This window comes from Ochotona princeps, chromosome 9, assembly GCF_030435755.1.
Source record: "Ochotona princeps isolate mOchPri1 chromosome 9, mOchPri1.hap1, whole genome shotgun sequence".
NCBI lineage: Eukaryota > Metazoa > Chordata > Mammalia > Lagomorpha > Ochotonidae > Ochotona > Ochotona princeps.
Genome location: NC_080840.1, coordinates 18,880,986 through 18,897,288, shown reverse-complemented (window position 1 = coordinate 18,897,288; position 16,303 = coordinate 18,880,986). Strand labels below are relative to the sequence as shown.

The following is a 16,303-nucleotide window of genomic DNA, read 5'->3' as shown; positions in this document are numbered from 1 at the left end:
CACCATCTTACCACAGCAGTTTATACGGTCTATGGTACAAAACTGTGGAAAGTGAGTGGGTCAATAAACCAAAACAGGTGCAGGGTCCCAAGACTTTGGGTCATCCACTACTGCTTTCCCAGGCCACAGGCAGGGAACCGCATGGGAAGTGGAGCAGCTAGGACATGAACTGGCACTGTAAGGTGGAGGATTAGTCAGCTGAGTCATTGCATCAGCCCTGAGTGACTTCATTTAAACAGCAATCAGGCAAAATCCTCACTGAAGCGGCAGGGAGGGGGGCTCAATTTTGGTGCCCATTTAACAGAATGTTCCTCAGTCAAGCTCCTCCTACCTCATTGTAGAAGCAATGTCAGGATTTAAGGTGAAGCTCAGATGCAGGGAATCATGGAAGGATGCTGGGACTTGGTGGTAGAACCCAAGAAATGAACCAACAAAAAGTCATTATCACTAAATACATTCAAATAACTTAAACACTTTTGCTCAAGGGAACAGTTTGTTTCTAGGAAATTGGGATGAGAGAGGCTCCCTAAAGGCAATGCCAAGTCCAAGACGTAAAACTGCCTAAGGAAAAGGCCAGAAGGCAGACAGTTGATATCTTAAGCTTAGAAAACCTACATGCAAGGAAAACACCAGCAGAGCAAGCTATGTCTAGAAACATCTTTATTTACCTTCCATTTGGGTGCATTTTTAAATCTTTCTGGAGAGTTCAAGTTATTGAAAATACTGCATTGTTGATGTCTCCTGGTTACAAGAGCTGCCAAAAATTCTAAAAGAAAACTAGCAGCTAGAACTCTGAATGACACAATCTATTTCATCAACCTCACCCTCGTAGGCTTCACCCACATTCAAGAATCCAGTCCTTTACAAGTTCAATTTTGAATCCCCTTGCCTGGGCCCTCCTTAGGGGACTCTGTAATTTGGGACAATGACAGCAATAACTTACCTCCTATATAAGAAAACCAGGTATTTAAAATACGTCATAGAATAAACGCCAAGTTATAAGCGCAGCAAGCCTGCAAAGTCCGCTCACAAGTTTTCTGAGCTCTGCCTCAGTGGGCTATCACGTTTCATTAAGTCCCAACTAGTAATAGAACAACCGATTTGTGCCACATCAACAGTTTTTTTTTTTTTAAATCACTGTCTCAGGACTCTTCCATTTATCATTTGTTTATCAAGCAATGAGAGAAAGACAGTGACATCAAAGCAGAAGGGAGGGAACATTCCTATTTGTCAGTTTTTCCCTAAATGCCTGCAACAGAAAACTCAACCTAAGTTTCCCACTTTGGGTGGCAAGAATTCAGGCAGTGAAGTCATGGCTTGGTGCTTCACAGGGTCTCCACTGGGAGGAAGCTGGTGCCTGAAGGTGGCTCAGAAATCAAGCCCAGACCCTCGGATGTGGGACGTGGGCATCTATTTTAAAGATTTTTTTTTTTTTTTTTTTTTTTGCGAAGTTAGATCTACAGAGAGGAGGAGAGACACAGCAAGATCTTGCATCCGCTGATTCATTCCCCAAGTGGCCGCAACAGCCGGAGCTGAGCCAATCCAAAGCCAGGGGCCAGAATCCAGGAGCTTCTTTTGGGTCTCCCATGCAGGTGCAGGGTCCCAAAGCTTTGTGCTGTCCTCCTCTGCTTTCCTAGTGATACATCTAGGACACAAACCTGCGGCCATATGGGATCCCAGTGTGAACAAGGAGAGGACTTTAGCTACTAGCCTATTGTGCCAGACCCAGACATGGCCACTTCGATGGCAAAGGGGATAAGCCCAACCCCAGGACACTTCCCGTTTATGCTTCATAGCCTAGTTGTGCTTTGCAGAACTTCACTTGATGGCTCACCGGGGTTCCCATAAAGACTTCATTATGTGTTACTCTGACTTATTTAGGTTAGATTTTTAAAACTCATTTCCCTCATGGGAAAATGTGGTTTCTGAGAAAAAAAAAATCGCAATTTTTCCTTTTCACAAGAGTATTATACTGAGTGAATATATTATGCAAGTTACCCCACTGGGGGATATCATAATTAAGTAAGCTAAAGTTCTTACCTCAAGGAGTTGTCCCTACACCAATTAGAACAATAATCATAGTACTGATAACAAAAATAACAATACCTTGTGAAACAATAAACTGCTATTCAATCTGCATACTAAACAGAAAGCTATTCCATATTGACTAAGATCCATTACAAGCAAGGAAGGCTGGCTTCACCTGGGTTCATCTCCTATTGTGATCCAGGGACTCAGTGCTATCAAAATGTTCCATGCTTGGTTTAATTCTTGGCTTCGTCTTGAAATTCCTAGTAATCTTTGAACAAGGAATCTGAAATTTTGTGTTGTGCTAGATCCTGCTAAAATTGTGTAGTCAGCGCTTATTACAGGTTAATACTTACAAGCCTTAGTCCTTCTGGTTTCGGATCTATTGCCTTTCATGGGGCCTACCAGGGTTACATGATCAACCCAAGAGGCAGCATAGTGAATGTTACATGTTCATCACTGCCCCAAGTTGAGAAGGCAACTTTTTTCTCAATTAATTAGTATTTTGAGGACAGGCTGCTGATCCTGATTAAACCACATGTCACTTATCATACATATCTTAAACCTTTGGAGCAGACAAAGAACATTTGAAGCCAATGGCCTATTTGATAGGTCAAGAGAAAGGAGATTTGAATGACTCAATGGAGAATGAACAGTTCTTCTAGAGAAAATAAAGCCAAGGGCCCGGTGCCGTGGCCCAGCGGCTAAAGTCCTCGCCTTGAACGCCCCGGGATCCCATACGGGTGCCGGTTCTAATCCTGGCAGCTCCACTTCCCATCCAGCTCCCTGCTTGTGGCCTGGGAAAGCAGTCGAGGACGGCCCAATGCATTGGGACACTGCACCTGCGTGCGAGACCCAGAAGAGGTTCCTGGTTCCTGGCATCGGATCGGCGCGCACAGGCCTGTTGGGGCTCACTTGGGGAGTGAATCATCGGACGGAAGATCTTCCTCTCTGTCTCTCCTCCTCTCTCTGTATATCTGACTTTGCAATAAAAATAAATAAATCTTAAAAAAAAAAAAAAGGAAAAAAGAAAATAAAACCAAGGCCAGTGATCTTTCAGTAACTTTAAGTACTTTTGGATGATCCTGATGACCCAAGCAAGGCATTGGTCAGTCCAGCTCATACATGGATTCACCATCTGTGTGCAAAGCCCAGCAGGTAATAGCTATTTGGTTGGATGCTCGCATGCATAAACAAAAAGGGCAATAAAACAACAACTATATCCCCCAGCACAGAATCTAAAATTCTTTTAAAAGAGTGATTTATTTACTTATTTGAAAGACAGAGTTACAAAGTTGGGAAGATAAGGGAGAGGGAGATAGAGGGAAAAAAAGAGATCTCCCATTGAGCTAGTTCACTCCACAAATGGCCACAATGGCTAAGGCTCAGCCAGGTAGGAGGCAGGAACCAATAACCAGGAGCTGCATCCAGGTCTCCAACAGGGGTACAAGAGCCAAAGGTCTTGGACCGTCTTCCACAATATTAATAACATTTATTATATAGGAGACAAATGTAGTGGGAGGTTGGTAAATCCATCTGGTAACTCAATGGCAATCAGTGATGGAGCACACTCCCCAGCTGACAGGCCTGGGCTGGCACTGCAGATACAGGTGCTCAGGACCTGTGCAGCCATTCAACTCTGGAGTCAATATTTCTGAAAAAAAGAGGAAGCCTTTGCACCACACAGTAGGAGTGTTTTTTAACTCCTATAGAAATGTAAAAGTGAGATCATTCTTCACAGGGACAAATATGAAGGTTCTTCACAATGTTTGTGGAAAAGGGTCTAGATTGGTATCAAAACACACATACACAAACACATACACAACTTTAAACATAAGCATATCAAGTATCTACAAAAAATTCACAAAAATGCCTGTTGAAACACCAAGCATGGATTTAAAAACTCTTTAATACCAGAAATATCTTGTAATTTCATTTTCCACAAGCATTTTGAAGTGCCCTTCCCTGTCATTATTACATAGATGGCTCAAAAGTCCAAAGTCAGATACAAGAGTGAAGTAATTGATTCCCCAGACTGTTTTAGTTGCATCCTAGTTAGTGGCTTACTTGCCTGAAATCTGAATCCACATTGATCCTTAGCTTCCTCAAATGGGGTGCTCGAAACACAGTTTCTGGGTGTCGGGGAGGAAGAACTGACTTCATACATGCACACGCATGGAAGAGTGCTGAACAGACAGTAAGTACCATCCTCCCTCAGTGCCTAAACCTGACCAAGCACAATACCTAGAATGCTGAACTCAAGAAAAGCTGCAAGACAGTTAAAGAAACACACATGTAGTCCAGGCACCAGACATGAGCTCAAAAAGGATGAGCCACAGGCACCTGGCTAAACTCAGGCAGTGCCACAACCTTTCCGAATGCTTAGGCCAGTCACTCCATAAATACGAAGGCAAGCACCTACTCTATGCTATGCAGTGTGAAGGCCCAGGCGACACCTTCCTTCCACTGCCACACTCACAGATCAGCTGGGAAGGCAATTCGGATTTTAATACCCTGTTAATGAATGAACCGATGGAAAAGAACACCCTCCTTCCAATCAAAGAATTACAAGCACTGTTAGCTTTTTCTGGTCTGTGATCACGTGCTCAAAAGTGCTCACTTTTGTGATCAAAGAAGCTCCTCTTTTTTTTTTTTTAAAGATTTATTTTTATTACAAAGTCAGATATACAGAGGAGGAGAGACAGAGAGGAAGATCTTCCATCCGATGTTTCACTCCCCAAGTGAGCCGCAACGGGCCGGTGCTGTGCCGATCCGATGCTGGGAACCTGGAACCTCTTCCAGGTCTCCCACGCGGGTGCAGGGTCCCAAAGCTTTGGGCCGTCCTCGACTGCTTTTCCAGGCCACAAGCAGGGAGCTGGATGGGAAGTGGAGCTGCCGGGATTAGAACCGGTGCCCATATGGGATCCCGGGGCGTTCAAGGCGAGGACTTTAGCCGCTAGGTCACGCCGCCGGGCCCAAAGAAGCTCCTCTTAAGGACACAGGAGAGAAAAATGGAACAGTGTGTTTAAGATAAAGATCTTCCCTCAAATTCCTAGCCGTGAAGCATACACTGGCAGCAGCCACCTATTTTGAACCCCTGTTTGTAGGTGTCTATCTGTGTCTCACTATCTATCTCTGTTTCAGAGAAAAGTGCAAGAATTAGCCAAATGGGCAATCTTGTCATTGATCAAGAAGTGCAAGATGATCTGTCACTCACTGTCACCCACATAAGTGACATCTTTCTTGAGATGCTCATACCCTGAAAAGAGAAAAATAAGGCACTAAGTGAAAAGCAAGGGAGGGGAGACAGTGAATGACAGCCATCCGTTCTCCTAAGGCAATGAAGACTGATTTGGTTAACTGAATGCAAATTAATTCTCTTTCCCATATACCTAAACAGGACATGTATACACATTATCAAGATGTCAAAGATCATACAGGCTTCTCCATTCAGAAAATTAATAGACTAAATCTGAGTATCTGCATTTGATAGATCCTCACCCACAAATATCATTTCTAAAAATGGATTAGGGCTAAAGGGACGTGGGAGAAAAGGAGCTTGTGCTGGCAGAGTGTCTATCAAGTTTTAAATATATAGTTCTGAATTTGCATAAGCAATGTGACATGGTGACAAAGTCCTTTCCAACAGAGAAGCATATTGATAATGGATAAATTCCCTGTACATACCCAGACAACTCTTACCCTCCAAAACCCACACAGAGATGAATGGTTAGCACAAGGCAGGCTAAGACAGCATTACTGTAGGTGTGTATGCACCTGTGTGTATATGGTGCTGGTGGTGCTGGTTGTGGCAGAAACAAGGAAGAGAAGGAAGAAGGAAAGGAATAAGCGTAGGTGAAGATGGGAGAGAAGGAGGGAGAAAGGAGTGGATATTGAGATTTACCAAGATCACCAGCCTAATCAAACATGAAATTCCATGGACAGGCTGATAACACTTAGCTGAAATCATATTTCCAAGGATTCCTAATGCCTGCTACGCCACTTGGAGGCAGCTGCAGGCTGCAAAACCCAAAGCTTTCAACGGGTCCTCAGCAAAGCACAGATAATACAGGTCTATTCTACCAAAGGAACACTATGGCAATAACCATATCTGTTCGTTAAAGTCACTGCCATTGCTAAAGGTCAGATCCCCATGCATGTTCTCTGTATCCTATACCTTCAATCACTTGAAATGCTGCTTATAAACTAAAGCGCTGAGTTTCAAATTCAAGTAATTAATGACCATATTTGAAAAAAACAAATGCCTCCAGGAACTGTCACATCCCACATCCCTCCTTTCTCACTTGTGTGGCCCTCTCTCAACCCCTGGATTTCTTCAGAACGGGCCAGTTTTTCAGCTCTTGCTCCAGAATGAAAGCTGGGCTGTAGTGAGTTCACAAAGAGTCAGCCAGCTGTGCGCCAGAAGAATCCAAAACAGTTGCCCATTTCTGGCACCCTCTGTGCAGAAAAGGGATGCTTGAGTTAAGCACCGTGGCACACACAGCAGTATGCATGCTCCTTTTATCCAGCCTTTTTCTAAAGCACAAAACCTTCTCTCCCAGGAAAACAGCAAACAGAAACTCAAAATATACGCTGGTGAACGGCAGGCTCCAGGAGTCTCTGAGAACTGCAGCAGCTCTTTCTCCCTAAATTGAACCCAGATGTGTACCCAGGCTAGAGTCTTCACTATCAGCATAACATGCTTTTAAGAGGCTGAGGAGGCAGAAAGTATAGGAGCTTTGTTAGTAAAAACAGACCTGGAAAGATCCACCCTTCTGCTTACCTAACACTTTGCTTTGCTCTCCTTACCACTATATGCAGAGCTGCATATGGCAAAGGTTTGCGGTGAGAATTAAATATCAATGGGAGGTAAGAGTCCTCCCACAGCAGTTGTAGGGGCAGGAAGGATTACAGCCTTTCCACGGCTTGGTATCCTATTTCCATACACATTCCTCCCTTTTCCTAAATCTACATCTTTTCTCTCCATAAAACCCTATTTAGTTGCTGATCAATATTATGGTCTTGGGAAAACTGATTTTGATGTTCCTGAATATTCTGATGTAAAAATGCATTTGTCAGTCCTAGGCAACACTGTCTCAACACAGATGAACAGAGGATCAGCAAGAGCCTGGTGGTCAGTACACTGATTAATCAATGTGAACGGCACGAGTAACATTCAATAAAAGCCCAATTCCACATCTAAGGCTGCCCATTCCCGGTTTTCCTGGGCAGAGTGGAATGAATGGACGATAAGGCTGTCCTCCTTAATTCAGTTCATTTCCCCACAAAACTTGTAGAGAAGTGGAGAATTCAGTAATTGCCCAAATGGCCCATTAGTCTGATTAGCCAACATGATGCCACTGAAACAAAAGCAAAAAAGTAATAGCAGTGGGACAGGAGGTCACCTCCATATTCACACACTCCTCTTAAATACAAACCAAGGGCTGGAAATCCCTGCCCATTTCTGAATAAAAGAAAGTACTGACTCTGTTCCTAGCACCAGAATTGCCGAGTCCGCATCACAGACACCACAAAAACCTACTTGGGCTTTCTCCATCACAGGCAGCTTACGCATCAAACAGACCCTCTGTGGGCAAGAAGTGTGTGTAACCTTGGGACTTCCCTGTCACTAAAAAAAAGACCACATTTAGAGAAAGCCAAGACAACTGGTGAGAACTCAGCTTGGAAACTAGACTTCATCAGATTGCGCATTTGCAAGTAAAACCCAACTTCTACCATCAACACTACCTTTGACATGTGTGTCTGCTCTTGTCTTTTGAAGTGAGTTCATCTATTTGCCCTATTTTTGAAACTGTTGGCATTGGACCGTCTTCTCTGTGTGGGCCAGAGCTTTCCTGACACACCCACTCTACCCACTGCCTGCAACAAGATTTGGTAACAGTGCCCTTACTGAGGTTGTTACTGCTATCTCTTCAATGTCCTCACTCATTCCAGCCCCCAAAACATCCTTTTTAGCTCAAGCAAGAACCTTTTCTTTTTTTTTTTAAGATTTATGCTTGTTTGGCATTTTTTCCCAGAGTGGCTCTGTGTATTTAATATGATTAACAGCTTTAGTCGTTAAACAGCATTTCTTTAAGAGGATTGTGCGTGATTACACCTAAGATCTTGGGCTGAAATCACTACACTTGTTCTGAGCAAAGATAGGTAATGGAAGTTCATCACAATGTAACAGCTTCACTCAGAACTTCATCTAATTGATAATCCAACCCATCAAAATATTCTCCCTCAACTAATCAAATCACTACAATGTCAGCTTCCATGCAGACACTCTATGGCATGCCTGCTCCCGGCTGAGATTCAGCTCAAATGGAATGTTGCTGAGTCGTCCTGCATTATGAAGCCTGTGCTCCTTCAGATGCCCCCCCTCCCATTGCACAATGCTGTTGGCCTCAACACACTCATCCTATAAGCAAAAAACCCTGGCTGAAGGCCAGAAGCCAGCCCACAAAGCAAGCTCTCAAAAGGTTTCCTTGTTAGCTATTCATGCATAAAACAGGCTATAAGGCTTTTCCCAGTAGTCAATGTGCCCCAGAGCATTTGCCCATTTGTTTAAACGCTGAAAAAGGAGAGAAAAATCTCTCTTGTGAACTATGTGCTAAGGAGATTGCTGGATTTAGTGTGAGAGAAACAGGGAAAAGAGAGAGACACAATAAGAGAAAAGAGAGGCAGAGAAGGCAGCAACTTGCAGGGTAGATTCACTAACAGGGCCTGTGCTCCCTGTCAGCTCGGGATCCTCCATTGACCCTCAGTCACTGATGTCAGAATATCCTTTAACACAAAACCCACCAAGGTCAACCCTGAGTTTTGGAATCCTTCACTTTTGTAGCAACAGCACCAGAAGCCTCAAGAGGAAGTTAGCTTCCCCCATCCCGCACCGACCCAAACTCTGCTTCCTACCTGCACAATCTTGCTATGACTGTTCAGAAGAGTTTGAGCACCACCACATTATCCAATACGGCAGCCCTCAGCCACACGAAGCTGTTTCCATTGAAATTAATTAAAACTAAGCAAAATTAAAACTGCAGTTTCTTAGTCAAACTGGAGTGACGGGTATTGCTTATGGCTGATGAGCTGGACAGTATAGGTACAGGATAATTCCAGCATCATGGAAAGTTCCAGATCCTAATATTGTCTGTGAGTGAAAGGGTCAAAAAACACCAGAAAACCAGCATACATTTTCTTCGCAATGGCAAAAAAGAATTGTGTTAACCTCTATACCCAGTAAAGTAAGTCACGACCAGCATAGAGACATTTTCTTCAAGAGCAAATCACACGAACGACCAATGTTTCATGGATTATGTGACCTAGAGGTGCCCTAAGCCAGCTCAGTTTGTGAAACTTCAGTCTAAGATGTTTCCGCAATGACAAAAATCACCTAATAATGCATGTCTCAGAAAATATCCCCATTTGTAAGCAACATGACTAAATATTCATGAGTATTTTTACCTTGCAATATGATAAACTTGGGCCCACTGCCCAGTGGCATGTTAATGTTTTAAGAACGAGTAAGTAACCTAAGGTACCTAAATTCAGAGAAATTTATCAAAAACTTACTCAATATTTAACTCTTCTCTATCTTTACAGCTTTAGCTCACAGAGCAACGCATCAATCCTTTACCGCCACATCCCAGGAGTCCAGGTCCTCTGCTAGGTCCCAAGTAAGTTATGTAACCCCACGACCCTTGCTGCTTTCCAAGCAATTTTCTTCCCATTGGAAGCTTCCCTAACCCATGAAAGTTCAAGGGCATGATCACTGCTATGCATTCTATGGACTGCCCTCAACTCCCAAAAGCCCTAGGCCATCAACGGAAATCTTCACAATGATAGCTCTCATTTATCAATTTGTACTCATCTGTACTTTATGCAGATATTTTATTTGATCTTACTATTCCTGTAAGGTGGGTACCATTGCCATTTACATCTGACAATTTAAAAAAAAAGTTCAAAGAACTAAACTTAAAAAGTAAGAAAATTTGGCCCGGCACGGTAGCCTAGCGGCTAAAGTCCTTGCCTTGAACACACCAGGATTCCATATGGGCGCCAGTTCTAACCCCGGCCGCCCCACTTCCCATCCAGCTCCCTGCTTGTAGTCTGGGAAAGCAGTTGAGGATAGCCCAGAGCCTTGGAACCTTGTACCCGCATGGGAGACCCGGAAGAAACCCCTGGCTCCTGGCTTTGGAGGGGCTCAGTTACACCTTTTGTAGCCATTTGGGGAGTGAACACAGCAAATGAAAATTCTTTCTGTCTCTCCTTCACTCTGTAAATCTGATCCTTTTTCCAATAAAAACAATACATTTTTTATTTAAAAATTAAATTGCTTGCCCACAACTGGTAAACAAGGTAGTTGGAATATGACCTTAGCCCTCTAACATCAGATACTGAATTCTTTAGATATACCTCACACACTTCCTTTCTTGTGGTTCACATCCCTCATCCCCCTTGATTGCCAAATAGTGGTGTGTGCATCTGTCTCAATTCTATTTCCTTTATCTGACTGCAAACTCCTTGAATTCACAGACTACTACTTATTTATTTTTGCCCTCATTCAGCATACAACAAACAGAAATGCAGTTTTCAAAAAATGCAAAGCAAATGAGAGAACGAAGGAATATTCCTGCTTGGTTACTGGATGTAACCACACTGGGAATGACAGCCTTTTTAAGTCACTGGAAATAATGTGCAGGTTTTCAAAGATACCTCAGTTTGCCTCTGAACAATTCTCATTGTTACATCAAGTGGTTTTCAAAGGCACAAGTTCAGCCATCTGAGAGACTCTTAATGGCAGGCAGTGTCACCCAAGAAGTGATACTTGTTTCCACTCATCTCTGTTAGGGTACAGCTCACACAGGCAGTGGACGGCAGCAAGCTACCTGCCTGGTTTAGTGATAAGAAAACACAGTGTAACACTGATATGAGCGGTGGAAGAAAGAGCCAGTCCAGGAAAACCCAAGAGCCCACTGTGAATCTTAAAGACTATGGAATTCTAGAACAGAAAGTGGAACAAGATTAGCAAATACTCTTGGACGAACCCTCACGAATATGTCCACAGGGCCAAATGATAAGATGGCCTAGAAGGATGTACGTTATAGCTCATTTCCATTCAAACAACCTTTATTAAATACCTACACAGCAGCAGACTGGGGGTCTGGGGTGAAGCTGTTTAAAGGTGAATCAAAGCATGCTGTGCCCTCAAGAAATTCATATCCAGCAGGGAGTCAGACATTAAAGCCAATCCCCAGTGACACCAGGTACAGTTTTGAGAAGGTCTACAATGAAGCAAAAAGTAGCAGCCAGTCTAGACAATAATATCATTAATTCTGATCGAGGAGTGCTGGTCTGGGAAAAACACCCAAAGAGGAATCTACTTGGGTTTTGAAGGCTCAAAAGACATTTGATCACCAGTTAAGAGTGGAAGCTCCTAGTACCTGGTCCATCCCTTTTTCTAAGCTACTGTGCTGTCTGCTAATGGCTCCAGATATCTGACCCTGTATTCAGCCCCTAGTAGCTGTCACATCCAGGGGAAATGGCTCCACACTAAGGGGCAGCCTACAGCCAATGACTGATCGACACAGGGACCTAAAGGACAGCTTTTCAGCCTCAAGGTGGGATAAACCTGTGTGTCCATTCATGTGCATTTCCCCATAACATGAGGCTGAGTTTGGACATCAACTGAACCTACACATTTACCCACATTCTAGCTGAGCCCTTTCCTGGTTCCTGCATGCCTCTACTGGTTGTTTCTGTAAGCTACTTGCACAAGACTCCTCATCTCAGACTCTGCTCCCTAGACAGCCTTATCCAAGATAGTGGATAAAAGGGGGAGCAGTGACCAAAGTGCAGGGAATGTCCCACGCCAGGGAGCCAGTCATGGAAACGTGTACAGGCAGTCTACTAAGTGTCAGGTTAGGAAACGCATCCAAAACCACTGCACAGTTTCAGGATAGCAGAAGGAAATTGGAGCATCTAGACTGTAAGTGTATAAAGCAGGGGCTTAGTAACTGCTGCCTATGGAAGGATGTAATGCCCTGCCTATGGAAAGACCCATCATTTGGAAAGTTAGTGATTTGGGCAGTCTACTTAGCATGCATCTAGGGTAGAAGCAATGTGCTATGAAAAGCAGCTGAATTCCAAAGGGGTAAGAATGGTACCACATCCTGTAAACTTGCCACTAAGGCATGAATCTAGGTCCTGTTCCACATGATGCAGAAAAGAACGGTTCTGAAGGAAATCTTTATCAGCTCTCACCCCATAGACAGCTTCTAAAAGGCCTGGCAAAGAAAAGCTCTGTTCTTATATGTCACACACCTTCTTACCATACCTCTATGACTCCAACAATGGTCCCTATAACACCTCTGAACATAAAACCATTATCATTTTCCTTCAAGTGGCTACTCACTATACAATGAAAATACAAGGCAGAAATCACACCTTCAAACCTCAAACCATTCAATTCATGACATTTGGGCAAAACATCAGAATAACTAAATGGTACCTCCCCCTACCAACCCCGCGTCAATGCACTCTGCTAATGCCACCACTCCCATCACCCACTAACTCTGCCAGCAGTTTGCTTCGCACCAGGCTAATCCTGAGATTCTAACTCCATTCTCATCTCACTTTCAGACAGAACAAGTGAGACTCAAAGAACAGGTAAACAGCTATGAGGCCAACAACATAAACATGGATCTGCCTAGCCACAATGTCCACCATATTTCCACCACCTCATACCAATTTCTCAGCCTCACCAATGCCAACCTCATTAATTTTAACATGGAAGACACACCAATATATAAAACTCCAACATCTCACCTGCTAATGCAGCTGAATGTTTCCTTCTATTAAATATGTGACCAGTGAATCATACCTGTCTTATGATATCCATATGTATAGCCTACAGTCATACCACCTGTATACTAGAGGTACCTATTCACTACAATTCTCATGATGCTATTAAACTACAACACCACAGGGCAAAAGCCCATCCATGTCTCTGATATTCCCAGAGCCCAGCATATTGGTTGCTACAGGCAAATGACAAGAAAACTCTTCTACCCTCAAATCCACCATGGCCTGCTAAACATACTTATGTTATAAATGGTCAGGTGGCTAGGGTCTACTCCCAGCCCTGGCACAGCAGTCAAGTTATCCCGTTGAAACAGTTTCTTCTCCCTGGACCCTTACATTATTAGCACGTGAGGAACCTAGCTCAGAAATTCCCCAACATCTGTTCTCGTATGATAGGGCTAGGTTAATTCCATAGCTGAGACACCCGAGAATAGCAGTGTTTCATACCATGAATGGCCTCAGCTTTTGCAATATGCATACAATGAGCTATCTTGGGCATGTGTTTCAATTATAAACATGAAACTCATTTACGGCTCATATGCACTCTGTACATATAGCCTGAAGGTGACTTTATGCAATATTTTTAATGCAGGCTTCATTTCTACTACAACTCATTACAAGAGGTCAGATTTGGAACTTTTCCATATATAGTATCACAATCATGTTCAAACATTTTCAGACTCAGGAGCATTTTGGAAGCTCAACCTACATAAGGAATCTAGTCAATATACATATTTAGATTGCAATAATTTTATAGCAATTCTACTAAATGACAACTTTCTCCTTCATGGAATCATCTCCAAGGAAGCATTTATTTAGGCAATTTAAAACATTTTTGTTTAAAAGCATAATGTAAATATTACCTAATTGTAGAGTAAGGCAAATTTTTTTTAACAAGATTTATTTATTTTTATTGGAAAGACAGATTTACAGAGAGACAGAGAGAAAGATCTTCCATCCACTGGTTCACTTCCCAAATGGCTGCAATGGTGAGAATGGAGCCAATTCTTAGCCAGGAGCCAGGAGCTTCTTCTGAGTCTCACACATGGGTGAATGGTTCTCTAAGGCTTTGAGCCGTCCTCTGCTATGTTCCCAGGCCATAAGCAGGGAGCTGGATGGCAAGTGGAACAACCAGAACACAAAATAGCTTCCATATGGGATGCCAGAGCTTGGAGGTAAAGGATTAGCCAGTTGAGCTGCCAGGACAGAAACTGGTGCCCACATGAGATCCTGGCAGTTGCAAGGGGATGATTCGCTAATTGAGCCATCATGCAGTGCCCCAAAATAGTCTTATAAACTACTGAGAATAAAATGAATTGGGAAGTCATATGAAGGACAGTTAAACAGTTTATTTTACATAAATGCAAATGGAGGCATACCTGGGAAAGCTATCACAGCACTGATTATCACAATGCATAACACAACAAACCACATGGTCAACAATTAGTAATAACTTAGAGTCATCCATGCAAAGAAACTTGGACTAAAATGTGTTTATACAAATGTATTCACTAAAAAACCACTAATGGAAAGCTGTTGGGTAAACACAATAGGAAGCAATGACCATGGTAAGGCAAATACATAAGGATATCAGGGCATTAGTACACATATGTAAGTGGTGTGCGTGTTAACACAGGTGCAAAGATAGTCAACGAGTATCTGAGGGGTAGATTATCAGAAATCTTCACTGCATCGTTTTATTACATGAACAACAATGTATTCTTGTTTCTAATTTGTCACCTGAAATAATTTCCTAATCACAGACCAGGAAGTAGAAAATACGCTGCCACCTCCTTTGACAGTGAGGTACTTTTTGGAAGCCTCACACCGTCCTGGGCACACAGGGTCACTGATGCCAGGGCCGTCAGCTGATTCCCCTATGCGCCCCACCAAGCCATGCAGCTCCATTCTGACAGCCTGCTCACTGGCCACCCACCCCACAATCCACTGGGGGTTCAGTTCCAACTGCCTTTTTCAGAAACTCTCATTTCTGTCGAATAAAGGCGACTGAGAGAGGCTGATGGCTTTATATGTTGTTCCTCTCCCAATTTTCCTTTAATAAGTGGAATCAGAAAGTCTAAGATCCCAGTGGCAGTTATCCTAATGTTCAGTTACTTTAAATCATTCCCTTGCTGCTCTTTAAAGCTGTTGATTAGTATTGGAAAAAGTGAAAATTCACTAAATAGTTTAGCTTGCTGTGACAAGCCTGTGCATACAAGAATCTACTTAAAAATGACAGAAAGGAGCGTGTAAGACAGAACCACTCTGTGACTTATAAATTGTGAAAATTCAGATTATGGTTGAAATGTTTTGTAAGGAAGAATGCATTTTTTGAAAAAGGCAGTTTTTATTATTTTCCATGTGCATTGCCCAAACTCAGTGCATAACAATTATAACTGACTTCTTTTTTCCTATTAACTGGAAAAATAACAATAATACTGCAACAACTTGATAGGAATGTCTAGGGAAGAGGTCGATACATAGAGCTACACACCTAGATGAGAGCATTTGTCATCGCCATTTACTGCGGAGGGAAATGAGACTTGAAGAAGTTAGAACCAAGATGACACAGGAAGTGGCCAAAGCCAGACACCGGCACTAGTGCTCCCAGTTCTCAAACACATCCCTGGACCCCGCTGCTTCCAGAAGCTCTGCTTTAGCCCAGTAGATTCCAGCAATTCCCCTCCTCCCCCGACTTCTCCCAGGCTGGGCTGAAGAGAGTCCTCTCAATAATCATTTGGAAAGATGAAGACATTTTGAATGATCCCACCATCCTCTTTTCATTGAGATATTCTGTAGTTGCCCCCACAAGATTCCACATGGGAGGAATATTTGAAGTGTGTTCATATTCAAGATTCCTGTGTTACAGATTAAGAAACTGTAATCTAATATCAGAGGCATGGTTGGAGGTGAATGGGAATTTGGCCTAACGGTTTAGATATCAGAAAGCAAGCTCACAGTCCACACTGGCATTTCTCGGTTGGACTCCCAGCTCTAGCTTCTGATTCCAGCTCCATGTTGTTCCAGACACTGGGAAGCAGCAATGATAGGTCACATAAATACTTTCTACATAAATCCCAGCATCCTCCAGGGCCTGTTCCTGAGAATGAAGGCATAGGCAGGCCACAACCTGCTAAGACAAAACCAGGAAGCAGAATTCTGAGCAGCTAGCATGAAGCTGAGGCTAGCAGGAACAGCAGGCAAGAAACATCATCAACTGGAGTTAATTCTTGGCACAAGGCTCAAGCGAGGGCTTAGAGCCTTTTCAGCCAACAGGCACAGATCCAGGGCACAACCCCGGCGCCTTAATTATTAACTTCTCCTCTTCCCATGTGGACTTCACCATCATCAGCACTTACACACTTCAGAGTGACTTCTGACCATCCTCTTTTAGGAAAGTGAAACTTAA

At 43.1% G+C, this 16,303-nt stretch overlaps 1 protein-coding gene across 1 annotated transcript in view; it reads right to left on the bottom strand.

Annotated features, from left to right (window-relative positions):
* EXT1 (exostosin glycosyltransferase 1) overlaps positions 1-16,303 on the bottom strand; it is a 267,779-nt gene that overhangs the window by 110,135 nt on the left and 141,341 nt on the right. The window lies entirely within an intron of this gene.